This window comes from Phyllobates terribilis, unplaced genomic scaffold (genome assembly GCF_046119375.1).
Source record: "Phyllobates terribilis strain yellow unplaced genomic scaffold, ASM4611937v1 Scaffold_11__3_contigs__length_659146591, whole genome shotgun sequence".
Lineage (NCBI taxonomy): Eukaryota > Metazoa > Chordata > Amphibia > Anura > Dendrobatidae > Phyllobates > Phyllobates terribilis.
Window position 1 is genome coordinate 360,558,062 of NW_027362771.1, and position 25,262 is coordinate 360,583,323.

Here is a 25,262-nt window from a genome sequence, read left to right on the forward strand (position 1 = left end):
AGAGGGACCGGCAGCTGCAGACGACGCCGCGGAGGAGGCCACGGAGACCGAGGCAGGTAATGGGGACGCCATCACCCCAAGCCCTGGGAACCCCAGCCTGCCCTTACCTTCCACTGCGGGACCCAAAGCCCCGGGGACTGTACCTGACATCATGCCTCCACCGCCGCCAGCTAGGCCTCAGGCTGCAAACGTCACTGTCACGCCCTGCCCCGCGCTGTGCCCTCTGAACCCGGGCGCCGTAAAGCGAGAGACGTCACAGGCCGGGACGCAAGGCCCAACACACCCGGGCGCCGCTGCCTCACCAGCGCCCCCTACCTTGGCGGTGCCACCCCCGGGCGAGACCAACAAACGACCACCGGCCTGGTCGCAAGGCCGAGTGCCAAGAGGGCCCGGACGGGTCTGAAGAGTACAAGGAAGAAGCATCAGGATGACACCGTTACCAGTGAACGGTAAAGTGGAACTGTATATAGTTACCCGTCAGGGTACAGAGAACTGTTTATTGTTGTGGAACTGTTGACTGTGTGCAAGTTAACCCCCTCCATCCCTAACCAGGCTGAGGACTGTGAGCAGCCATTCCCCTATCCCCACTGGCCGAGGACTGAGAGCGGCCAACCCCTTGTAAATAGTTGCGCTTCTTAAAGCGCCCCCTACTGGTTTTATACAAAAACCGCAACGTCTACCTCAAGGCAGATTAAATGGACTGTTGCACCTTTTCCTGGTCGCAAGTTGCACAGCGGCCAGAGTTCAAGAATCTGTTTGAAAATGTTTTACTTGAAAATATCTCATGTGAAGAAGTTTAAAATGCTGCTAAAATAGTAATGCAAAAGTTTTATATAGTATTTTATAAAAGAGTTCCAGTGGCCTTAGCAAGATGTTGTATGAAAATGTAATCAGTAACGTTAAAAGGAAAAAGAGTACCTCCCATAAAGGGATGAGTGAAAAGTTAATGTCTTATATGTGAATGAATTCTAAAAATTTGCATGTTTTTAAATTATTTTATTCTTTTCCAGCCCGAGGACGTGCTGTGATTTACCAGGGGGTAATGTAGCACCCCGAGGGCTCGGCTGCTACAGGGGTATTGCACCTCGAACCAGAGGTGTGGTATTCCACTCCCGGGTAAGGATGGAGTGTGGACCAGGACTCGTTTAGCTGCATGCACCACACACACCCCATTTCCGAGGGACAGGTCAACGGTGCTCCCACTAGACAGAAGTGCAGGCACAACAGCATCTGTCCCTGGCTGGAGTGGGGTGGGGGGTGGAATACCCAGTGGTGTAGGAGCAGATAGGGGTGGGTTTCTGGGCATAGGTAGGAGCCCATTGGTTGCTAGTCACCTGGGCTCGGGTGTCAGAAGGAGGTATATAAGGTGGGCACCATCTTAGAGTCAGTGTTAAGAGTGAGAGGAGAAGACAGGAAGCAGAGCCTCTGCATGGGCTCTGCTCCGCAGGCAGGCCTTGTCAGAAGGCTGGAGCCTGAGAGAGAGAAGAAAGAACAGAAAGGAAAGTAAGAAAGGAACTGGAACAGAGGAGAAAGGACGCAAGGAACACAGAGAAAGGCCCAGAGACACGAGGACAGAAGGAACCCCATATGCCCAGGAGATACAGGGTGAAGGGTTGGCAGAAAAGGGTACCGTAACCCAAATTGGTGGAGGCAACAGATTCCTCAGCCAAAGACCGGAGGTTGTTACCACATCTTGGTGCGACCCCTCACTACATCCACCAGGAAAGCATACCGCATAGGGTCAGGGAAACCGGAGATAGGTTTCGCCAAGAGAAGGCCCGAGGGAGCTGGACAAAGGTGGGTCACTGGTGGGGACGGCCAGAGAAAGGAAAGGAAGGGAGCCCTGTGCCACGCTCTGGAATTGCCTGGGAGTTGACCGAGTCCCTTGCCTGGTGAACGCAGCACGGCTCAGGCGGTCCCTCATGTGCACAAGTGACCAGAATAACAACCGTGAGTAAAGCATTGGAAACTGCAATTACAAGTCTCTGTGTTTCATCGCCGCACCAGCACCATTACTACTGGGACGCTCACACCATCACTCCCATCATCCGCATTAGCTGCCCTGAGGCAATACTTCTCCCGTGGGGAGTCATCCCATTCTTGGCTGCGCATATAACATCAGCCTCAGCGATCTGCAGCGCAGCGGCGGTCCCCACTGACCGCAATCCACAGGTGGCGTAGTCGGACAATTACAATACCAATAGACTGCCACTGGTTTGACCGCCCTGGGCACGGACCGGGTCACCGCCACACTGAGACTACAACCCCCAGCGATCCGGCTCCGGGTATCCCCCTGCACAGCACAGGCCCAGGGGGCGCGTCACTATCATTGGTCCCTCTCCCCTTCCCTTCATACTTAAAATAAAGAGAATATAGACTGTGAGATGGAATGAATTGGTCACACCAGCCTTAATTAAACTTACAACATAGAATAACCACATGAATATCCATATCCCCCCCCTAATATCTCAAACAATGGAAGAAGAATGGTCCTTTTATGCTCCATGTGTAGTGATGAGCGAGCATTCTCGCTACTGCTCGGTGCTCTCCCGAGCATCTCACTGCTTGAGATGCTCGGCGTTCGCCGAGTATTTCCGGGGTTGCTCACCGGTAGCTCGGGTCCCCTCCCTGCATGTTTGGAGCTCTTTAGAGCACCAATCAACATGCAGGGATTTCCTTCCACTCACTGTAATGCCGTAGCCATGTTGGTTGTGGCATTACTGTGATTGGCTGGCCGCACAGCGTCATCAGGTCTATATCAGACCTGGCGCCGCTGTGCTCGTCACAGTCACTCTGGAATCAGGCAGAGTAGGGAGAGGTGCTGCTGCGTCAGGGAGAGATTTGCTTGTGTATTAGGTAGTGTAGGGAGAAAAACCGTACATTACACATATCCATCTTAACAAACAGTCCTTTTGAGGACTAACTAATCCATCTGCAGAGATGTCAGGCAGGCAGTGTATATAGGCAGGCAGGCCGGGTATATAGCAGACTGCAGTGCATATAGCACAAGAGGCTCCATTCCAATTCTGCCTTCTGCTGCTGTTAGATATTTCTATACAAAGGCCTAGATCTCAGGGGCCAGGAATAATTTTTTTTGGATCTTAATCCTCATTATTTGCTTAAAAAGCAATCCAGAGAACACTGTTTTTCTGCGCCATTTGCTTGTTGGCACTGCAGAATACAGCCAGGTCCTTTCCATATTACAGCGCTAGAAATCCATCTATTTAAAACTGTGTTTTCTCCGTCAAACGGATCACATATACGTTGTCAGAAAATACTGCCATTTCTGGCCTCCATTAAAAATTTCCTTTAGTGTGTCAGTAAAGCAATTCACATCAGTTTGCTGTTCAAACTACTTACCTACAGGCCAGGTATTTAAAACTCTGTTTTCTCCGTCACACGGATCACATATACGTTGTCAGAAAATACTGACATTTCTGGTCTCCATTAAAAATTTCTTTCAGTGTGTCAGTGAAGCAATTCACATCAGTTTGCTGTTCAAACTACTTACCTACAGGCCAGGTATTTAAAACTCTGTTTTCTCCGTCACACGGATCACATATAAGTTCGTTCCAAACTCAGTCATTTGTAGTGAGCGTGGAAGATACTGTCCTCCATTTAAAATAGGCAAGGCACGTGGAAAGGGACGGGGAACTGGACGTGATGGTGATGGTGCATGCAGAGGCCGAGGACAAGGCCGTGGGCAAGCTGAAATTGTGCCACAACAAACACCCACATCTTCTCGCCTGACCTTCTTGTCCCAATTCCTAGGGGACTGCAGCACACCACTATTGAACCCAGAGCAGTGTCAAAAGGTAGTTGGTTGGATAGCGGATAATGCTTCCAGTCACTTAGCCACCACCACCACCCTGTCTTCCACACGGTCAAGTCTCAGTAGCCGTGAGTCTGGACCGCATATTCCTCACCCTAATCCTCCTTCCTCCCACCATGCTGAGTGCCGGAGACAACTGATCCCACACTTGGACACTCTGAAGAGCTGTTCACTTTTCCATTTATAGATTCTGGCCTCTCGCCCGGTCCACTTGAAGCGTGGCAAGAAGAGATCTCGTGTAGCGATGCTCAAATATTTGAGCAGCCACGGTCACACGAAGGCAACGGTGGGAAAGTGTCACAAGAGGTGGACGATGATGAGACTCAATTGCCAGAAAGTCAGGATGAGGACCAGGGTGCGGAAGTGGAAGACGAGGTGGTGGATAATATAGTAACTGACCCAACCTGGCAGGAGGACATGCAGAGCGAGGACAGCAGTACACAGGGGGAGGGAGGCAGAGCACCCCAACAGGCAGGAAGAAGCAGTGTGGTGGCCGCAGACAGAAGGCAGGCAACCATTCCCCTAACACCAACACGAAGGAAGTTGCCAGTACAACTGTTAGGTCTTCCCGAGTCTGGTTGTTTTTTAAAGACTCTGACGATAACCTCAAAAAGGCCATTTGGACCACCTGCCAGGCCAACATCAGCAGCGGTGGCAAAACGACCAGCCTGACCACCACCAGCATGATCAGGCACATGGCAGCAAAGCACCCGACTTTGTGGGCCAAACCCCAGGGTCCAGGAACAGTGTCTGCAGGTGGCATTATTGCTTCTTACGCTGTTGGGCATGCAAGCCAATCCACTGTCCATGGTGCATGCGAACATGCCTCCTGCCCTGCACCTGTCCTTGCGCACTCTCAAGTAGCAGCATCAGGAAGAACGTCCATGTCCTTGTCCCAGCGCAGCGTTCAGTTGTCCATACCCCAGTCCTTGAAACACAAGCGCAAATATGCAACCAACGCCCCACAGGCCACACTACTAAATTCTCACATTTCATGACTGCTTGCGCACGGAATGTTGCCTTTTAGGCTTGTGGAGATGGAAGCATTCCGCAACCTGATGGCGGCAGCCGTCCCTCGCCACTATTTCTCCCGGTGTGCCGTCCCCGCATTACACAAGCACGTGTCCCAAAACATTAGCCGTGCCTTCAACAACGCAGTTACCGGGAAAGTCCACCTAACCACGGACACGTGGACAAGTGCTTCTGGGCAGGGATGGTACATCTCGCTGACAGCACACTGGGTTAACTTAGTGGAAGCCGGGACCCAGTCGGACCTTGAGACGGAACATGTCCTCCCGACGCCACGGATTGCGGGCCCTAGGTCAATCAGCGTTGCCCCCACGGTCTACAGCTCCTGCACCTCATCCTCCTCAGCCTCCTCTTCAGCCTCCATCTACGAAATGACCACATCAGTCACAAGCTGGAAGCACTGCAGCTCTGCCCTGAACAAGCGGCAACAGGCTGTGCTGAAGCTAATATGCTTAGGTGACAAACCGCACAATGGTGAAGAGTTGTGGACAGCTCTGAAAGAGCAGGCAGATCTGTGGCTCACGCCGCTGAACCTACAGCCAGGCATGGTCGTGTGTGACAATGGCCGGTGTGACTGGTGGCGGCTCTGAGGCGAGGCGAGCTCACACACGTACCATGCCTGGCCCATGTGCTTAACCTTGTTGTTTAGCGGTTTCTCAAATCCTACCCGGAGCTGCCGGATCTGCTTGTTAAAGTACGCCGCCTGTGTGCCCATTTTAGAAAGTCAGCAACAGCTTCTGCCGCCCTTGCCGTGTTTCAGCAGTGTTTGCTGCTTCCGGCTCACAGACTGGTGTGTGATGTCCCCACGCGTTGGAACTCTACACTGCAGATGTTGGGAAGGATTTGTGAGCAGAAGAGGGCAGTTGTTGAGTACCAGCATCAACAAGGCTGTCGGTATTCAGTTCAGACTACACACATAAGACCTCAAGAGTGGACATGGATGTCAGACATATGTACCATCCTCCAAAACTTTGAGGACTCCACCAAGATGGTGAGCGGCGATGACGCCATATTTAGCATCACCATCCCGCTTCTCTGTTTTCTGAAACGCTCTCTGCTCACAATCAAAGAGTATGCATTTCAGGCAGAGCACTATGAGATGGAGCAAGGAACCATACAGGGTGATTACACACAGCCAAGCCTCATCTCATCCCAACGTGGATTGGGTGACAATGATGAAGAGGAGGAGGAGGAAGGACAGGAGCTAGTTTCATGCACTATAGACAGTACTACCTGCACAGCTGTCATACCGTCTGTTCAGCGTGGATGGCCAGAGGACAGAGAGGAGGAGGAGGAGAACATGGTCAGTCATCCTCTTGGTGAGGACACGGAAGTCTTGCCTGTTAGCAGTCTGGCACGCATGGCTGAGTTTGTTACGCTGCCTTTCCCATGACCCTCGCGTTCTCAAAATTTTGGGTGACAGTCATTACTGGTTGGTGACACTTCTAGACCCACGCTACAAGTATAACTTTATATCTCTTATTCCTGAGGCGGACAGGTCTACAAAAATGGGGCTGTACCAGAAGGCCCTTGTTGCGGAACTATTAAAAAAATTCCCATCTGAAAACGCTGGCGGCAGAGGGCACACTTCGTCTGACAACCAAGGAGTACAGGCGAGAGAGACACAAATTCAATGCAGTAGAGGCAGGGGAACACTGTCAATGTTCTGGGAGAGTTTTCTCAGACCCTCCCATCGCACAGGCCCTGAGGCGCGGGGTGCTCTCACAAGGAGTGCAAAGTTTTGGAAGATGCTGAGGGAGTACCTTGCCGACCGCACCAACGTCCTCCGTGATTCCTCTGTGCCTTATAATTATTGCATATCCAAGCTGGATACGTGGAATGAACTGGCTCTCTATGCTTGGAGGTCCTGGCCTGCCCTGCCGCCAGCATTTTATCAGAGCGGGTTTTTAGTGCCTCTGGTGGAATTATAACTGATAAGCGCATCCGCCTGTCAACTGAAAATGCTGACAGGCTGACTCTTATAAAAATGAACAAGGGCTGGATTGGGCCAGACTTCTCAACACCACCGAATGATATCAGCATAATATAAACTCAAATCCAGTGTCTTTTCTTGGGAGGTGTATTCCCATGCACCTTTTCACACCCACACATGGGTATACGCTTCCTGATTTTGGCTATTTGCTCTTGTCCTCCTCATTCTCCACCAACATATCACCAGGGTGACCGTGGTCCGAGATGCAACACCCACATAATTTTTTTAAAGGGTGTTTGTGATGCCCGTAAAAAATTTTTTTTATACAGTATGTTCATGTATACCCCCCAGGGGTAAATGTTTGTCAGCCCATACACTTGTGCAAGGGCATTACAAGTATAGGAGGCCCGCTTCTTTCTAATGGTTACATTTTTTTATGAGGCTCTCCTTCACGTCTCTTCCAAGGGGCATTGAAGTGCCTCCAAATTTTTGGCAGCCCTTGCATTCACTGCATAGGCCAGCACTATGGGAGACTCTCTCCTTTCTAATGGGAATTTGTCGTTACTATGGCCCTGCTCTATGTGTCTTTAAATTCTTAGTGGGGCTTTTCCTAAAATAGTTCAGACATTGGAATCACTGCATACCCTATAACTGTATAGCAGAGTCTCTCCTTTCTTATGGGAATTTGTCATTACTGTGGCCCTGCTCTATCTGTCTTTAAATTCTTAGTGGGGTTTTTCCTAAAATTGGTCAGCCGTTGCACTCACTGCATACCCTATAACTGTATAGCAGACCCTCTCCTTTCTAATGGGAACATGTCGTACTTGTTACTGTGGCCCTGCTCTATGTGTCTTTAAATTCTTAGTGAGGTTTTTCCTAAAATTGATCAGCCGTTGCACTCACTTCATACCCTATAACTGTATAGCAGACCCTCGCCTTTCTAATGGGAACATGTCATACTTGTTACTGTGGCCCTGCTCTGTGTGTCTTTAAATTCTTAGTTGGGTTTTTCCTAAACTTGTTCAGCCGTTGGACTCACTGCATACCCTATAACTGTATAGCAGACTCTCCCCTTTCTTATGGTAATTTGTCGTTACTGTGGCCCTGCTCTATGTGTCTTTAAATTCTTAGTGGGGTTTTTCCTAAAATTTTTCAGCCGTTGGACTCACTGCATAACCTATAACTGTATAGCAGACCCTCTCCTTTCTAATGGGAACATGTTGTACTTGTTACTGTGGCCCTGCTCTATGTGTCTTCAAATTCTTAGTGGGGTTTTTCCTAAAATTGGTCAGCCGTTGGACTCACTGCATACCCTATAACTGTATAGCAGACTCTTTCCTTTCTAATAAGAATTTGTCGTACCTTGTTACTGTGGCCTTGCTCTGTGTGTCTTTAAATTCTTAGTGGGGTTTTTCCTAAAATTGGTGAGCCGTTGGACTCACTTCATACCCTATAACTGTATAGCAGACTCTCTCCTTTCTAATAAGAATTTGTCGTACCTTGTTACTGTGGCCCTGCTCTATGTGTCTTTAAATTCTTAGTGGGGGTTTTCCTAAAATTGGTCAGCAGTTGGACTCACTGCATACCCTATAACTGTATAGCAGACCCTCTCCTTTCTAATGGGAACATGTCGTACTTGTTACTGTGGCCCTGCTCTGTGTCTTTAAATTCTTAGTGAGGTTTTTCCTAAAATTGGTCAGCCGTTGGACTCACTGCATACCCTATAACTGTATAGCAGACCCTCTCCTTTCTAATGGGAACATGTCGTACTTGTTACTGTGGCCCTGATCTATGTGTCTTTAAATTCTTGGTGTGGTTTTTCCTAAAATTGGTCAGCTTTTGGACTCACTGCTTACCCTATAACTGTTTAGCAGACTCTCTCCTTTCTTATGGGAATTTGTCATTACTGTGGCCCTCCTCTATGTGTCTTTAAATTCTTAGTGGGGTTTTTCCTTAAATTGGTCAGCCGTTGCACTCACTGCATACCCTATAACTGAATAGTAGGCCCTCTCCTTTCTAATGGGAACATGTGTAATTGTTACTGTGGCCCTGCTGTGTGTGTCTTTAAATTCTTAGTGGGGTTTTTCCTAACTTTGTCAGCCGTTGGACTCACTGCATACCCTATAACTGTATAGCAGACTCTCTCTGTTCTAATGGGAATTTGTCGTTACTGTGGCCCTGCTCTGTGTCTTTAAATTCTTAGTGAGGTTTTTCCTAAAATTGGTCAGCCGTTGGACTCACTGCATACCCTATAACTGTATAGCAGACCCTCTCCTTTCTAATGGGAACATGTCGTACTTGTTACTGTGGCCCTGTTCTATGTGTCTTTAAATTCTTAGTGGGGTTTTTCCTAAAATTGTTCAGCCGTTGGACTCACTGCATACCCTATAACTGTATAGCAGACTCTTTCCTTTCTAATGGGAATTTGTCGTTACTGTGGCCCTGCTCTATGTGTCTTTAAATTCTTAGTGGGGTTTTTCCCAAATTTTGGCAGCCCTTTCAGTCACAGCATGGGCATTACCACTATAGGAGACCCGCTCCTTTACAATGGGAACATTTTTTTTTACTAAGACCCTTCTCTATGTCTCTTAAAAGGGGTATTGGGTAGCGTCCAAATTTTTGGCAGCCCTTGCAGTCACTGGATATGCAATAACAGTATAGGATACCCACTTGTTAATAATGGGAACAACAAAGCATAGCCGGCTGATGGCTCTCTAACAATAGCGAGGGCCGACTGCTGGCCTTTTAAGAATAGTAAGGGCCGTCTGATGGTCCTATAAAAATAGGCTTTATGACTTTCAGAGTCCCTCCATCATAAATAAAACAGGATGTGTCTGATGAAGTGTCACACATCCCATTGCCGGATAAGGTTGTAAAATGTTAAAATTACATTTCCCAGTGAATGCATTTGTCTTAAAAAATAACGTAAAAAAACCAAAACAATAGGATCTTTGTTCAGCTCCTGCACCTCCTCCTCCATCTCCGAAATGACCACAAGCTGACAGCACTGCAGAACTGCTTTGGCCAAGCGGCAACAGGCTGTGCTGAAGATAACATGCTTAATGCTTAATTGTTAATGCTTAATTGACAAACCGCCCAGCATTGCAGAGTTGTTGAAAGCTGGAACACAGCAGCCTGATCTGTGGCTCTCACTGCTGAACATACAGCCAGGCATGGTCGTGTGTGACAATGGGCGGAACCTGGTGACGGAGAAATGACACCCATAGTAGATACTGTTTCCCTCTATGCCAGTCCTTTCACCGAGCTAAATACAACTCTCAGCAAAAAAAGCTGTGGACTGGCTCTGTACCGTCCCTGGCCACATTCACCTGTCCACGTGTTTGTGGTTAGGCGGTCCTTCCCAGTAAGTGAGCTGGGGAGGGCATGGGTAATGTTGTGGGACCCGTGCTTGTGGAAGGTGGAGACGATACCGGGATAAATAATGGAGGTTGGGGACCGAGTATGAATACCCGGTCGCCGCTGCCATAAGATTGTGGACGGCTTCCGCCTCCACGAGCCTAAAAGACCACATTTCAAGTGAAAGCAGCTTTAGAGGACATCCTGGGAGAAATGACAGCTGGGTAGATATGGTTTCCCAAGTCCTTTCACCAAGCTAAAGAATATGGCTGTGGTGAAATACAGCTCAGCAAAAAAAGCTGTGGACTGGCTCCGTACCGTCCCTGGCCACATTCACCTGTCCACGTGTTTGTGGTTAGGCGGTACTTCCCAGTAAGTGCACTGGGGAGGGCACTGGTAATGTTGTGGGACCTGTGCTTATGGAAGGCGGAGACGACACCGGGAGAAACAGTGGCGGCTGGGGACCGAGTATGGACACCCGGCCGCCGCCGGCATGAGGTTATGAAAAGCTTCCACCGCCACGAGCCTAAAGGGCCACATTTCAAGTGCAAGCAGCTGTCAAAAATTTGGCAGTATAGTATTTCAGCCTGTGGGTGGGTGGGTGGCTGGCTGCATATTTGCACTTGCATTCCAAGGAATGGGGTAGGGACAACTGAACGCTGCACTGGGACAAGGACGTGGATGGTGATTGTTGCAAGTCTGCAATGACAGGTGCATGGTGGGAGGCATCTTCACATGCGCCAAGGATCACTTATGATGGGCACACTTTTAGGCAGTGACCTGGGAGTCAGAGATGCTACCAGAGGTCTTCCCCATGCTGTTCCCATGTCTTTTCAGCACTGTATGTGTAGCGCCCCGAGGGTTCGGTTGCTACAGGGGTATTGCACCTCAACCAGAGGGGTGATATTCCACTCCCAGGTAAGGATGGAGTATGGACCAGGGCTCAGTTAGCTGCATACACACACTCACCCCATTTCCGGGGGACAGCTCGACTGCGCTCCCATTTATATATATGCAGGCACAACTGACCATGTCCCTGGCTGGAGTGGGGATAGGGGAGAGAACCCAGTGATGTAGGAGCAGAAGGGGACGGTTTCTGGAGCATAGGAAGGAGCTCATTGGGTGCTGATCACCTGAGCTCAGACACAGAGAAGCAGATAAAAGGTGGGAGCCATCTTAGTTCAGGGGTTCAGTACAGTGGAGAGGTGACAGGGAGCAGAGGCTCTGTAGGAGCTCTGCTCAGAAGGCAGGCCTAGAGAAGAGGCCGGGGCCAGAGAGGAGAAGAGGAGAAGGAGAAGAAGGAAGAAAGGTGGAGAGAAAGAGGAGTAGAAAGGCTCCAGAAACAAGAAGGCAGAAGGGACCCTAAGAACCCACGAGATAACGGGTGAAGGGTCAGGCGGAATAAGGGTACCGGATTCCCAAGTTGGTGGAGGTAAATCATCCCTCAGCCAAAGACCGGAGGTCGTGATCATCTATTGGTGCGACCCCCCGCCAAACCTGCTAGGAAGGCACCATATAGGATAGCGGGAAACGGGGCCCACGTTTGCGCGCATAGATCCGCGGCAGCTGGACAGAAGTTTGGTCACTGGTGGGGCACGAGAGGCCAGAGACAGGACAGAAGGGGGTCCTGTGCCATACTCCTGAATTGCCTGGGGGTTGACCGAGCCCCTCACCTGGTGAACACAGCACGGCTTGGGCAGTGACATGGATAACAACTGTGAGTAAAACCCTGGACTGCATCATTGAACTCTGTGTTATTTATGCTGCGCCTGCACCATCACCCCCAGCATCCACATACGCTGCCCTGAGGCTACACTCTTCCCGTGGGGAGTTATACTATCTCAGCTGCACACACCATCAGCCTCAGTGGACTGCCTTGCAGCGGCGGTTCATAATAGCCGCAATCCACGGGTGGCGTAGTTGGACATTCCTAAATCTAAAAATAGACTGCCACAGTATTTGGTCTGACCACCCTGAGCCACGGGATCGGGTTGCCACTACTACCCCCAACATTGCACCGAAGCCCGGTTTCGGGTGCCCCACGGCCCAGGGGGCGAGTCAGCTTTGGCGTAGTCGGCAGGATTGTGACCAACCCGCCACAAACGGGAATTGCGTGCCTGAAAAGAGACTGTTTCACTGTATAGAAAATGGCGCCCGCTCTAGAAGATCGGATGCCATAATGTGCGCGCCAAAAGACAACAGGAAGCCACCTCCCATCGTGGGCCAGGTCCCAGAATGGCGCCAAAGAAGGAGCCCACCCCCAACAGCCATGAGTGCAGCTGTAGAGATGTCCATCAAGGTGGGGGGGCTGCCCCTGAGAGTGATTGTCAGCAGATTGCCCCAAGACCACCCCCAATGGGGGCGGAAAGAGAAGAAAACTGTGGGGCAGGGTGTGGTTTGGATCAGTCTCGCCAGACCACACCCGGAGATGGACAGGAGCGTCAACTCCAGCACCCTGGCAAGCGGCCTGCTGCAGGCCGAGGTGGCCCCGTACAACCTCACGGAGCTGATGGCTCAGCCCCCGCAGAAGACCCTGAGTTCCTGCGGACTGCGCTGGAGGAACTGGACCGGAGGATGGTCCGAGCACAGAGGGACGTCGTCGCCGGGTGGAAAGAGGAGATGGCCCGGCGGGTCGCGGCCCGGCAGTAAGAGACACTGCCAGCACCCGGCAGTGTACCTGCCCCCGAGGACGGAGAGAGAAGACCGGAGGCCGAGGACGACGGTGCAGAAAAGGCAAGTAAGGCGGACGCCCCTGCCCCGGGTCCTGACACCACCATAGCCTTGCCGCTGGATCCCGCCGTGGAGCCAGAAGTCCCGGGAGCCGCTGCAGCTTCCACGCTCCCGTCGCAATCTCCTAGGCCGCAAGCCGCAAGCTCTGTCGCTGAACCACGCCCCCCGTTGTGCCCTCTGACCCCGAGCGCGGAAGGAAGCGGCCCGCTACAGGCCCGGTCGCAAGGCCTGACCACCCCAGGTGCCTCCCGACCGCGTGCGACCACGGTCCCAAAACCACCACCACTGGGCGCGGACCTGTATGCCCAACTGTCCGGTCCGGATGGAGAGCCAGTTCCTCCACCACCTGGGTGGATCCACCCTAATCTCCGGAAAAGCCTGCCCGCGAAGACCGGAGCCCCTCTGCTACCACCCCCGCCTGACCCACAGCCTGTTGAAGTTCCCCAGCTCCCGGTCGAGGAGGTCCAGTATGAGTGGGACCCGACAGGAGAAGATCTTATGGGGTTCTCACAGGAGACGCGGGTGGCCGCAGCCCGCAGACGGGAGTTCTGTGACCGACAGGTGGCGCAGTTTGAACGGGAGAGGCGGGCGCAACGACAGAGGCAGGAGCGGCTGCACGCCCGGAGCGCGGAGCAGAAGATGCGCGTCCGGCGAGACCCCCCAGGCTGCGAGAGGTCCCAGAATCATCAGGACCGTCATCAAGTTCCAGCAGGAGCAAGGATGGGGTTTCATCCGAGACCTGACCACGGACACGGATGTGTTCATTACCCGGAGAGATGTAGAGAGCCACCTGCCAGAGGGCCATCCGGAACGGGATCTGTTTCCAGGAGACTTGGTGTCCTACACCCGACATCGAGGCCTAAAGGGATGGTATGCCCTTCATGTCCAGCGGATAAAAGAGGAGCAGCACCCTGAATCAGAACCCGAGTACCAAGAGGACCAGTACAGGTCTGAAGATCAATATGAGGAAGAAGGAGCATCCGGAGGATACCGCTACTAGTGAGTGGCAGAGTACCTGTGTACATAGTTGCCCGTCAGGGTAAAAGGAACTGTTTGTGTGATATAAAGTTGATGTGTGATGCAAAGTTGATCATGATTGAACTGTCACCTGGCTGAGGACTGAGAGCAGCCATTCCCCTTTCCAACCGGCCGAGGACTGGGAGCGGCCAATCCCTGTAAATAGTTGCGCTTCTTAAAGCGCCCCATATTGGTTTTATAAAAGTATAGCAACGTCTACCTCTGGACAAAGCTTGAAAGTTGCTGAAGTTTTGCACTTAATAGAAGAGTGGACACCTGGTCGCAAGTTGCACCGTGGCCAGTGAATCAGAGTTTACTTGAAAATGTTTTACCTGAAAATGTTTGATATACTTAATAGTTTTATATGCTGCTAGAAAATGTTATATGACAAAAGAGTTCCAGTAATATTAAAAGTGCAGTATAATGTCTAGTAAGGAGAAAGTGTTTCCCATAAAGGGAAGTTGAATAATGTCGGCCGTTTTCTAATGTGAAAGGTTTTGAAAAAAGTTTTGCATGTCTTGTAAATCAAATGTTTTTGCTCTTTTCCAGCCCGAGGACGTGCTGTTGTTTACCAGGGGGGAATGTAGCGCCCCGAGGGTTCTGTTGCTACAGGGGTATTGCACCTCAACCAGAGGTGTGATATTCCACTCCCAGGTAAGGATGGAGTATGGACCAGGGCTCAGTTAGCTGCATACACACACTCACCCCATTTCCGGGGGACAGCTCGACGGTGCTCCCATTTATATATATGCAGGCACAACTGACCATGTCCCTGGCTGGAGTGGGGAGAGAACCCAGTGATGTAGGAGCAGAAGGGGACGGTTTCTGGAGCATAGGAAGGAGCTCATTGGGTGCTGGTCACCTGAGCTCAGACACAGAGAAGCAGATAAAAGGTGGGAGCCATCTTAGTTCAGGGGTTCAGTACAGTGGAGAGGTGACAGGGAGCAGAGGCTCTGTAGGAGCTCTGCTCCGAAGGCAGGCCTAGAGAAGAGCCCGGGGCCAGAGAGGAGAAGAGGAGAAGGAGAAGGAAGGAAGAAAGGTGGAGAGAAAGAGGAGTAGAAAGGCTCCAGAAACAAGAAGGCAGAAGGGACCCTAAGAACCCACGAGATAACGGGTGAAGGGTCAGGCAGAATAAGGGTACCGGATTCCCAAGTTGGTGGAGGTAAATCATCCCTCAGCCAAAGACCGGAGGTCGTGATCATCTATTGGTGCGACCCCCCGCCAAACCTGCTAGGAAGGCACCATATATGATAGCGGGAAACGGGGCCCATGTTTGCCTGCATAGATCCGCGGCAGCTGGACAGAAGTTTGGTCACTGGTGGGGCACGAGAGGCCAGAGACAGGACAGAAGGGGGTCCTGTGCCTTACTCCTGAATTGCCTGGGGGTTGACCGAGCCCCTCACCTGGTGGACGCAGCACGGCTTGGGCAGTGACATGGATAACAACTGTGAGTAAAAACCCTGGACTGCATCATTGGACTCTGTGTTATTTATGCTGCGCCTGCACCATCACCCCCAGCATCCACATACTCTGCCCTGAGGCTACACTCTTCCCTTGGGAAGTTATACTATCTCAGCTGCACACACCATCAGCCTCAGTGGACTGCCTTGCAGCCGCGGTTCATAATAGCCGCAATTCACGGGTGGCATAGTCGGACATTCCTAAATTTAAAAATAGACTGCCACAGTATTTGGTCTGACCACCCTGAGCCACGGGATCGGGTTGCCACTACTACCCCCAACATTGCACCGAAGCCCGGTTTTGGGTGCCCCACGGCCCAGGGGGCGAGTCATATGCATTTGTCTGATGATGTGTCACACACCACATGGCCAGATAAGGTTGTAAAATGTTAAAATGACATTTCCCAGTGAATGCATTTGTCTTTGATGAAAGCAATGCAAAAGTGCAAAAACGCATCAAAATCGCTACGTGTGAACATAGCCCAAGGTGTGGAGGAGTATTTTTGGTTTTGGTTATTTATTTTGCCTTATATAGAAGTCATTACCCTGGAAAGGATGTTCCTTAATATATTTCCCAGGAAAATCCATTTTGGTTTTGGTTTTGTATATTTTATTGTGAGTCCGTAAAAGTGGCGTAATACTCTGACAGCGTTGTTGACAGCAGTGACCTGGGAGTCAGAAATGCTTCCAGGGGTCTTCCCCATGCTGTTCCAATGTCATTTGAGCACTGTTCCCATCGATTTAGGCAATTTGTAGGCCCTCTGCAGACTGCCGGGGGGAGCCGCCTGAAAAATGCTCGAGTTTCCCATAGACTTACATTGGGCTTGTTGCTCGGGTCGAGCACCTGAGTATTCCAATTTGCTCGACCCGAGCAACGAGTACCCGAGCATTTTAGTGCTTGCTCATCACTACCCTTGTGTCTGATGGGAACACTAAATACATAATGGGTGCTCAAGGTCATATTACCACTAGCTCAGAGGCACCATGTAAAACAACCTGAAATCTTAACATAACCACTACCCGCAGGCCCTTCTCAAAAGTGCCCCTTTTGCGGGTGTTCCACTACCCACCATAGCAGAATTAAGTCTACCTGGGGGGTCCAAAGCCTGCTGCCTCCCTCCCAACAATCCCTTATGAGCTGTATTCCCAACTTTGAGGACCCCCCACCTTGGGTATCCATGGTTACGACTAGTGTTGAGCGAATTTGTTCGGCATTTCAAATTCTTTGGCGCGAACAAGCCGGAACCCCGAACACGAACTCATGCCACTGTAGCTGCTCCTGTTTTAACAACCCCTCAATTTCATAGCCCCCTCTTAGCTCCAGCTATTTCTAACTTCAACCTGAACTCACCATGTACCACCCCTTCTTCTCCTCACAGCTCATCTTCAATACTTAACCCTTTCTATTCCCGCCCAAACCCTGTTATGATGGCTTCCCTTCTAGGCTTGCAGCCCTCATCCAGTCTTAGGCTACGGCCCCACTATTTGTATTTCATCAGTATTCGGTCAGTATTTTTTCTCAGTATTTGTAAGCCAAAACCAGGTGAGGTACAATCAAAGAAAAGGTATAATAGAAACAAGTGCACCAATTCTGCATTTATCACCCACTCCTGAGAAAAAATACTGACCGAATACTGACGAAACACTGATAGTGGGGCTGTAGCCTTACTGGAATGATTTAAATTTATTTAATGATATAGATATGTGCAATAAGAGTTACTATATCAGTAATAAAATTAAAATTAAAAATGTTATAATGTGTGACTTAACGTCCAATAAGGGAGGGAACGAATGAGGAGCAGCTGCAGCGTCACACAGAATTACAGGTAGTGTTAGGATGGAAAACAGCACTATTCATGTAATCCTAATAGTGTATGAAGGTATGAGCATTAGGATACTTTTTTATCTCCCCCGGAGTACCTCTTCAATAATAGTGTGACAGTGTGTTCTGACTCGTTTCTATCATAACCAACATTATACGGATTATCTAAATGTTTAAAGTAAGATTTCATGTTACTGGGCCTTTTACAATTCTGGTCATCATTATTGGCACATGTGAAGTTTAAGTACATAATGTGAAATATCTTCTGAAAAAAATGAATCTAGTGAAACAGTTTTTTTGTATAGAGTACTCATGTTAAATACAAAGCAGAAAATGATAAACCATGATTTAAAACAAAAAACAATGGGAGGGAAAAATAGAAAAACCTATAGCTTGCTGTGTCACTGGTATTGCCACCCCTTACATTAATTTAATGTGGAAATGCATTTTGACTTGCCTGTGGTAAATCACAAAAGAGATTCACCTGTGATTAATTGTCAGTGCCCATGTGACATGAATTAGCCAATGAATGATGACTTCAGTGTTTTAAAAAGCCACATGGAAGGCCCTGTACCTTTGTCACAATGGTGAAGACAAAGGAGCTGTCTGATGACATCAGAACTGCTATTATTAACAAACACAAAACTTCCAAAGGGTATAACGCCATCTCCAAAAACCTTGATATCCTAGTTTCAACTGTGTGCAATGTTATTAAGAAGTTTGCCAAGCATGGAACAGTCAAGAACCTCCCTTGACGTGGTTGAAAGAGGAAAATTGACAAGAGATGTCTTTGAAGGTTGGTATGAATGGTGGAAAAAACACCACATCAAACATCCAAAGACCTAAAGGCCAATCAGGAACAGTCTGGGGTCATGGTTTCAACAAGTACGCCACACACTAAACCTAGCAGAGTTTTATGGACGAAGGCCAAGGAAGAATCAATTGCTGAAGAAAAGACAAAGAGGAATGACTAATCTTTGCCAAGGAGTACCCTCACAAACCACTATCCTTCTGGTAAAATTTTCTGTGGACAGATGAAACAAAAATAGCGCTTTTTGGCAATGCAAAGCAACAGTTTGTTTACAGATGGTGCAATGAAGCTTGTAAGGAAAAAAACACCTTACCAACAGTTAAGCATGGTGGAGGATCCATAATTCTGTGGGGTTGCTTTGCTGCATCTGGAACTGGAGGCCTTGACCGTATCACATGAATCATGAAATCAGAGAATTATCAAGAGATTTTAGAGTGAAATGTCCTACCCAGTGTAAGAAAGCTTGGTTTGAGTCGAAGGTAATGGATCCTCCAGCAAGACAATTACCCAAAGCACACATTCAAAAGTACACAGGAATGGTTGAAAAAGAAAAAATGGATAGTTTTAAAATGGCCAGCAATGAGTCCTGGACTCAATCCCATTGAAAATCTTTGGGGGGAGCTGAAATCTACCATTGGGAAAAAGAACCCTGCAAACATTCAAGAGCTTGAACAAACTGCAAAGGAAGAGTGGGAGAAAATTCCAGCTGAGAAGTGCAAGAAGCTACAAGAAACATTTGGAGGCTGTCATCAATGCCAAAGGGTGTGCAACCAAGTATTAATTAAGGGTGCTTTTATTGCTGCAGATGCTGTTTATTCTGTTTTTTCTTTCAAATTACAAAATGTAAGTTGAAAAACAATGTTTTATTGTCGTATTACGTTGGACCACTAATTAAAAAATCCTGATGATATAACTTTGGTACATTTCCATTAATTTCTAAAGATATTGTGCAGTCTATGAAAAAAATGAAGGGGTGCCAATAATGGTGAGCAGCACTGTAATATTAAGTTAAACCATACATAACATAGAACAAAATACTACAAAAATGATTTAATATGGGAAGTTGGCCTCAACTCTTGTTTAAATTAAAAAAAATTAAGAATCTCCCATGCATACCCAGTCCCTAGACGGTCTCTGAGCTTGCTCTACTGGCAGTAAGCAGATGATTGTGCAACCAATTACTGGCTACAGCGTTTATCATTACTGCATCCAGTGATTGACTGCAGAAATCACATGTCCATATGACCAAATCAAGATGTACTATGCAGATGCAGACTTTGTACATCCTATCCTGGTTAGACGTGACTACTGGAGCTAATCACTAGCCACATTGGTTACATTGCTATTCCTACCAGTCAGCGGACATATTCTGTAAAAATGATCCAAATGCCTAAGATAAAACAACCCCCTAACATACCATATGACTTCAAAAATGATGTATGTTTGCAATTTACATCAGGGAATGTTCATATCATTTAAACCAAAATTGCTAATAAACCAACAAGACAAATTTAATGGATATAAGTAATTTTATATTCAGTAAAAAAAATGCATATAGCTTTTATTAAATACCATTAAAAGACATGTAAAGGATGCCAGAATACACAGACACATGGAAAAATGGCCGGTGAGCCAATATTGCATTAATAAAAAATTATATAAATGGCAAATAAATAACTTGAAGCATATGAAGACAAAAATAAAGACTAAAAATGTCAAAAATAACAATAAGAAACAGGGTGACCCCGGGGGAAGCTTTTGCGAAACGCGAGTCAGATGTATGGGGGGCAGGCCACCGTTCTACTTTCTAATGCTGGTATGTATGGAATCTGTTTTCTTTTCATGGTGACTTTTAGCCACATTTCCTTTGTTTCTTATTGCTATTTTTGACATTTTTAGTCTTTACTTTTGTTGTCATATGTTTGAGGTGATTCTTCTATCACATGTGTAATTTTTTGTATGCAATTCTGGCTCACCCGCCTATTTTCCATGTGTCTACATATTCTGGCATCCTTTATATGTGTTTTAGTGGTACTCAATAAAGTTATATGCATTTTTTTATTGAATATGTGCCTACTTATATCCAGCACATTTTTCCTGTTGATGTAATATCTATACTGTATATGTATAGTTGGATTCACTTTTTGCCCTGGTCAAATGCCCCTTACTTAATGTTGTACAAATGTGCTAATAACTTTTAAAGAGCCATCTCATGCCAAGGAAGTGTCCATTTCTCAATTTTTTGGCTGATTGTATGTACTATGAATAGAGCATCAATATAATGTTCTACCGCCAAGGTGTTGTGCTACAGAAGAACAGGGGACTAAAGACGTCGGTTTTACTACATAGTTTTAAGGTTGAAGGAAGACTAAATCCATCTAGGTCAACCCATATCCTAACTTGTTGATCCAGAGGAAGGCAAAAAAAACCCATGTGGCAAACACTAAGCTCCACATTGGGGAAAAAAATTCCTTCCCGACTCCATACGACAATCAGACTAGTTCCCTGGATCAATGCCCTATCAAGGAATCTAGTATTTATAACCTGTAATATTATACTTTTCAAGAAAGGGATCCATGCCCTTCTTAAATTTTAACAGTGAATCACTCATTACAACATCATGCGGCAGAGAGTTCCATAGTCTCACTGCTCTTACAGTAAAGAATCCGCGTCTGTGATTATGATTAAACCTTCTTTCCTCCAGACATAGAAGATGCCCCCTTGTCCCCGTCTCAGGCCTCAGAGTAGAAAGATCAGTAGAAAGGTCTTTGTCCCCTCATATACTTGTACATAGTAATAAGATCACCCCTAAGCCTTCTTTTTTCCACAGTAAATAACCCCAAGTGTAATAACCTGTCTTAGTATTGCAGACCCCCCAGTCCTCTAATAACCTTGGTCGCTCTTCTCTGCACCTGCTCTAGTTCAGCTATGTCTTTCTTATACACCGGAGACCAGAACTGTACACAGTATTCTAAGTGTGGTCGCACTAATGACTTGTATAGAGGTAAAATTATGTTCTCCTCATGAGCATCTATGCCTCTTTTAATGCATCCCATTAGTTTATTTGCCTTTGCAGCATCAGCCTGACACTGGCCACTAAACGTGAGCTTTTCGTCCACCAATACTCCCAGGTCTTTTTCAGTTACAGTTTTGCCCAGTGTTTTACAATTAAGCATATAGTTATACATTTTATTTCCTCTGCCCAAGTGCATTACCTTACATTTATCCCCATTAAAGCTCATTTGCCATTTATCAGCCCAAGCTTCTAGTTTACATAGATCCTCCTGTAATATAAAATTGTCCTCCTCTGTATTGATTACCCTGCAGAGTTTAGTGTCATCTGCAAATATTGAAATATTACTCTGTATGCCCCCTACAAGGTCATTAATAAATATGTTAAAAAGAAGGGGGCCCAATACTGACCCCTGTGGTACCCCACTGTTAACTGAGACCCAGTCTGAGTGTTTTCCATTAATAACCACCCTTTGTTTCCTATCACTGAGCCAATTCTTAACCCACATACATATATTTTCCCCTATCCCCATTGTTCTCATTTTATGTATCAACCTTTTGTGTGGAACCGTATCAAAAGCTTTTGAAAAGTCCATATACACAACATCCACTGCATTTCCTTGGTCCAGTCCAGAACTTGCCTCCTCATAAAAACTGATCAGATTAGTTTGACAGGAACGGTCCCTCGTAAACCCATGTTGATATTGGGTCAGGGGCGGAACTACCGCCCGTGCAGCCGGTTCATTGAACGGGGGCCCCGAGGGAGAGGGGGCCCCTCCAGCCTCCAGCAGGGCCGCCATCAGGGCAGACGCCCTGACTCCAGTGTGGGGCCCAGCCGGTAGGGGCCCCCTCTTGTGATTCTCTCTCCTCACGGGTCCGGGACATCTCAGCGCTGCGCTCCTGCGGCAGCACCTTCATGATTCCCCTGATTTCCGGTCATGTGACGGCGCCGTCACATGGCCGGAAGTCAGGAGAACCTGGTGTTAGCGATTTGGACGAGCGCCAGGATTCTGCAGGGATCGCATGGGGGTAAGTTTTACAAGTTTTGTTTTTTTCAAAATACAATTTACTAGGAGTGGGGGAATGGGAGGTGTGTGTGTGTGTGTGTGTGTGTGTGTGTGTGTGTTAGTGTTATAAGAGATGCACATGGGGGGGGGGAGATGATAAAAGATGCACATGGGGTGGGGGGGATGAGAGAGGTGCACATGTGGGGGGAGGGGGATGAGAGAGGTGCACATGTGGGGGGAGGGGGATGAGAGAGGTGCACGTGGGGGGGGGGAGATGATAAAAGATGCACATGGGGTGGGGGGGATGAGAGAGGTGCACGTGGGGGGGATGAGAGATGCACATGGGGGGATGAGAGATGCACATGGGGGGGATGAGAGATGCACATGGGGGGGATGAGAGATGCACATGGGGGGGGATGAGAGATGCACATGGGGGGGATGAGTGATGCACATATGGGGGGGTGAGAGATGCACATGGGGGGTGAGAGATGCACGGGGGGGTGAGAGATGCATCGGGGGGGTGAGCTGCACATTGGGGGGATGAGAGCTGCACATGGGGGGGTTATGTTTACATAACTTTGTTGCCTTATGAAGCGCAGGGGGGGGGGCCCCAAAAAATTTCTTGCACAGGGGCCCACTACAGTCTGTGTCCGCCCCTGTATTGGGTCATGAGGTTATTCTTCTTCAGATACTCATCATAGCATCTCTTAGGAAACCCTCCAGGATTTTACCCACAGTAGAGGTTAAGCTTACCGGCCTATAATTTCCAAGTTCAGTTTTTGTCCCCTTTTTGAATATTGGCACCACATTTGCTCTACGCCAGTCCTGTGGTACAGACCCTGTTATTATGGAATCTTTAAAGATTAAAAATAATGGGCTATCTATGACATTACTTAATTCCTGCAGTACTCGCAGGTGTATCCCATCCGGGTCCGTGGATTTGTCAACTTTAGTGATTTTTAGATGCCGCCGTACTTCCTGCTGGGTTAAGCAAGTGACATTTACTGGAGAATTTTTGTTATCACTAATCATGTTTTCTGTCATGCGATTTTCTTGTGTAAATACGGTTGAAAAAAAATCATTTAGCATATTGGCTTTTTCCTCATCCTCATCCACCATTTCACCCAGACTATTTTTAAGGAAGCCAACACTATCATTTTTTAGTTTTTTACTATTTATGTAGTTAAAGAATATTTTGGGGTTATTTCTACTTTCTCTGGCAATGATTCTCTCTGCCTCAATCTTTGCTGCCTTGATTTGTTTTTAACATAATTTATTTAATTTTCTATATTTATTTAATGCCTCATCACTACCTACTTGCTTTAGTTCTCTAAATGCTTTCTTTTTGTCACTTATTGCGCCCCTTACAGCTCTATTTAGCCATAGTGGTTTCCTCCTATTTCTAGCATGTTTATTCCCAAGGGGTATATATTGTGCACAGGTCCTATTCAGGATGTTAATAAATGTCTGACATTTGCTTTGTGTAGCTTTATGTCTCAGGATATCGTCCCAGTTTATTGCACTAAGATCATCTCTTAACCGTTGGAAATTTGCCTTCCTGAAGTTTAGTGTCCTTGTAACCCCTCTACTACACATCTTATTAAAGGTTACATGAAAACGTATTATTTTGTGATCACTATTACCCAAGTGACCCCCAACTCGTATATTTGATATGCGGTCTGGCCTATTGGTTAATATTAGGTCTAGCAGTGCCCCCCTTCTTGTTGGGTCCTGAACCAGTTGTGAAAGGTAATTGTCTCTCATAGTAGTCAAAAACCTATTTCCTTTGCTTGAACAACATGTTTCTGTCCCCCAATGTATTTCAGGGTAGTTGAAGTCTCCCATAATAATGACTTCTCCTTGAGTCGCTGCTTCATCTATTTGCTTTATGAGAATATTCTCCGCTACTTCCATTATTTTTGGAGACTTATAACAAACCCCTATCAGTAATTTATTATTTTTTCCCCCTCCCCTTATCTCCACCCACAGGGACTCTACATTTTCATTAGATTCACATATATCCTCCCGCAAGACAGGTTTTAAGGATGATTTTACATATAAACACCCCCCCCCCTCGCTTGTTTGTACGGTCATTTCTGAACAGACTATAGCCCTGTAAATTAACTGCCCAGTCATGGCTCTCGTCCAGCCACGTCTCAGATATCCCTACCATATCATAATTATTTTCTAACAAAATTAATTCTAATTCCTCCATTTTGTTGGTGAGGCTTCTGGCATTAGTGTACATGCATTTTATGTATCTCTCTGCACCTCTATTCCTTCTTACTTTATTGACTGTTCTAACCCCACCCCCAATTTCTTTATTTGTGCCCAGGTCACTATCTGCACTATCTTCCCCACCTATAAAATGAATACCCCCCCAATCCCTAGTTTAAACACTCCTTCAACCTTCTAGCCATTTTCTCCCCCAGCACAGCTGCACCCTCCCCATTAAGGTGCAGCCGGTCCCTAGCGTAGAGTCTGTAGCCAACTGAGAAGTCGGCCCAGTTCTCCAGGAACCCAAATCCCTCCTTCCTACACCAGTTCTTGAGCCACTTATTTATCTCCCTAATCTCCCGTTGCCTCTCTGGCGTGGCACGTGGTACCGGTAGTATTTCAGAGAATACCACCTTGGAGGTCCTTGCTTTCAGCTTGCAGCCTAATTCCCTGAAATCATCTTTATGGACCTTCCACCTACCTCTAACTTTGTCATTTGTGCCAATGTGCACCATGACCGCTGGGTCCTCACCAGCCCCTCCCAGTAATCTGTCAACCCGATCAGCGATGTGCCGGACTCGAGCGCCAGGTAAGCAGCACACTGTTCGACGATCCCTGTCTTTGTGGCAGATTGCCCTATCTGTTCCCCTAACAATTGAGTCCCCCACTAACAGTACCTGCCTGGCCTGCCCTACACTCCTATTTCCCTCTTTACTGGAGCTGACACTCCTCCGGCTTTCAGGGGACATGCCTTGCTGCAGTAGTGCTACCCCCGTACCGTCACTCCCCACATCTGCCAACTTTGCAAACTTATTGGGGTGTGCCAGATCAGGACTAGCCTCCCTGGCACTCTTCCCTCTACCACCCCTTCTAACTGTCACCCAACTAGCGACCTCACTGTCCTGCAGCTCCCGACTACCACCCTCCCCCACATCTACCCCAGTGAGCTGCTGCTCAGTGAGCAGCAGACTCCTTTCCATGTTGTCAATGGATCTCAGTGTTGCCAGCTGCTCATTTAGATCCAGTATCTGGGCT

At 47.9% G+C, this 25,262-nt stretch overlaps 1 protein-coding gene across 1 annotated transcript in view; it reads left to right on the forward strand.

The window, feature by feature from the left end:
* LOC141166337 (cysteine repeat modular protein 2-like) overlaps positions 1-25,262 on the forward strand; it is a 316,073-nt gene that overhangs the window by 54,021 nt on the left and 236,790 nt on the right. The window lies entirely within an intron of this gene.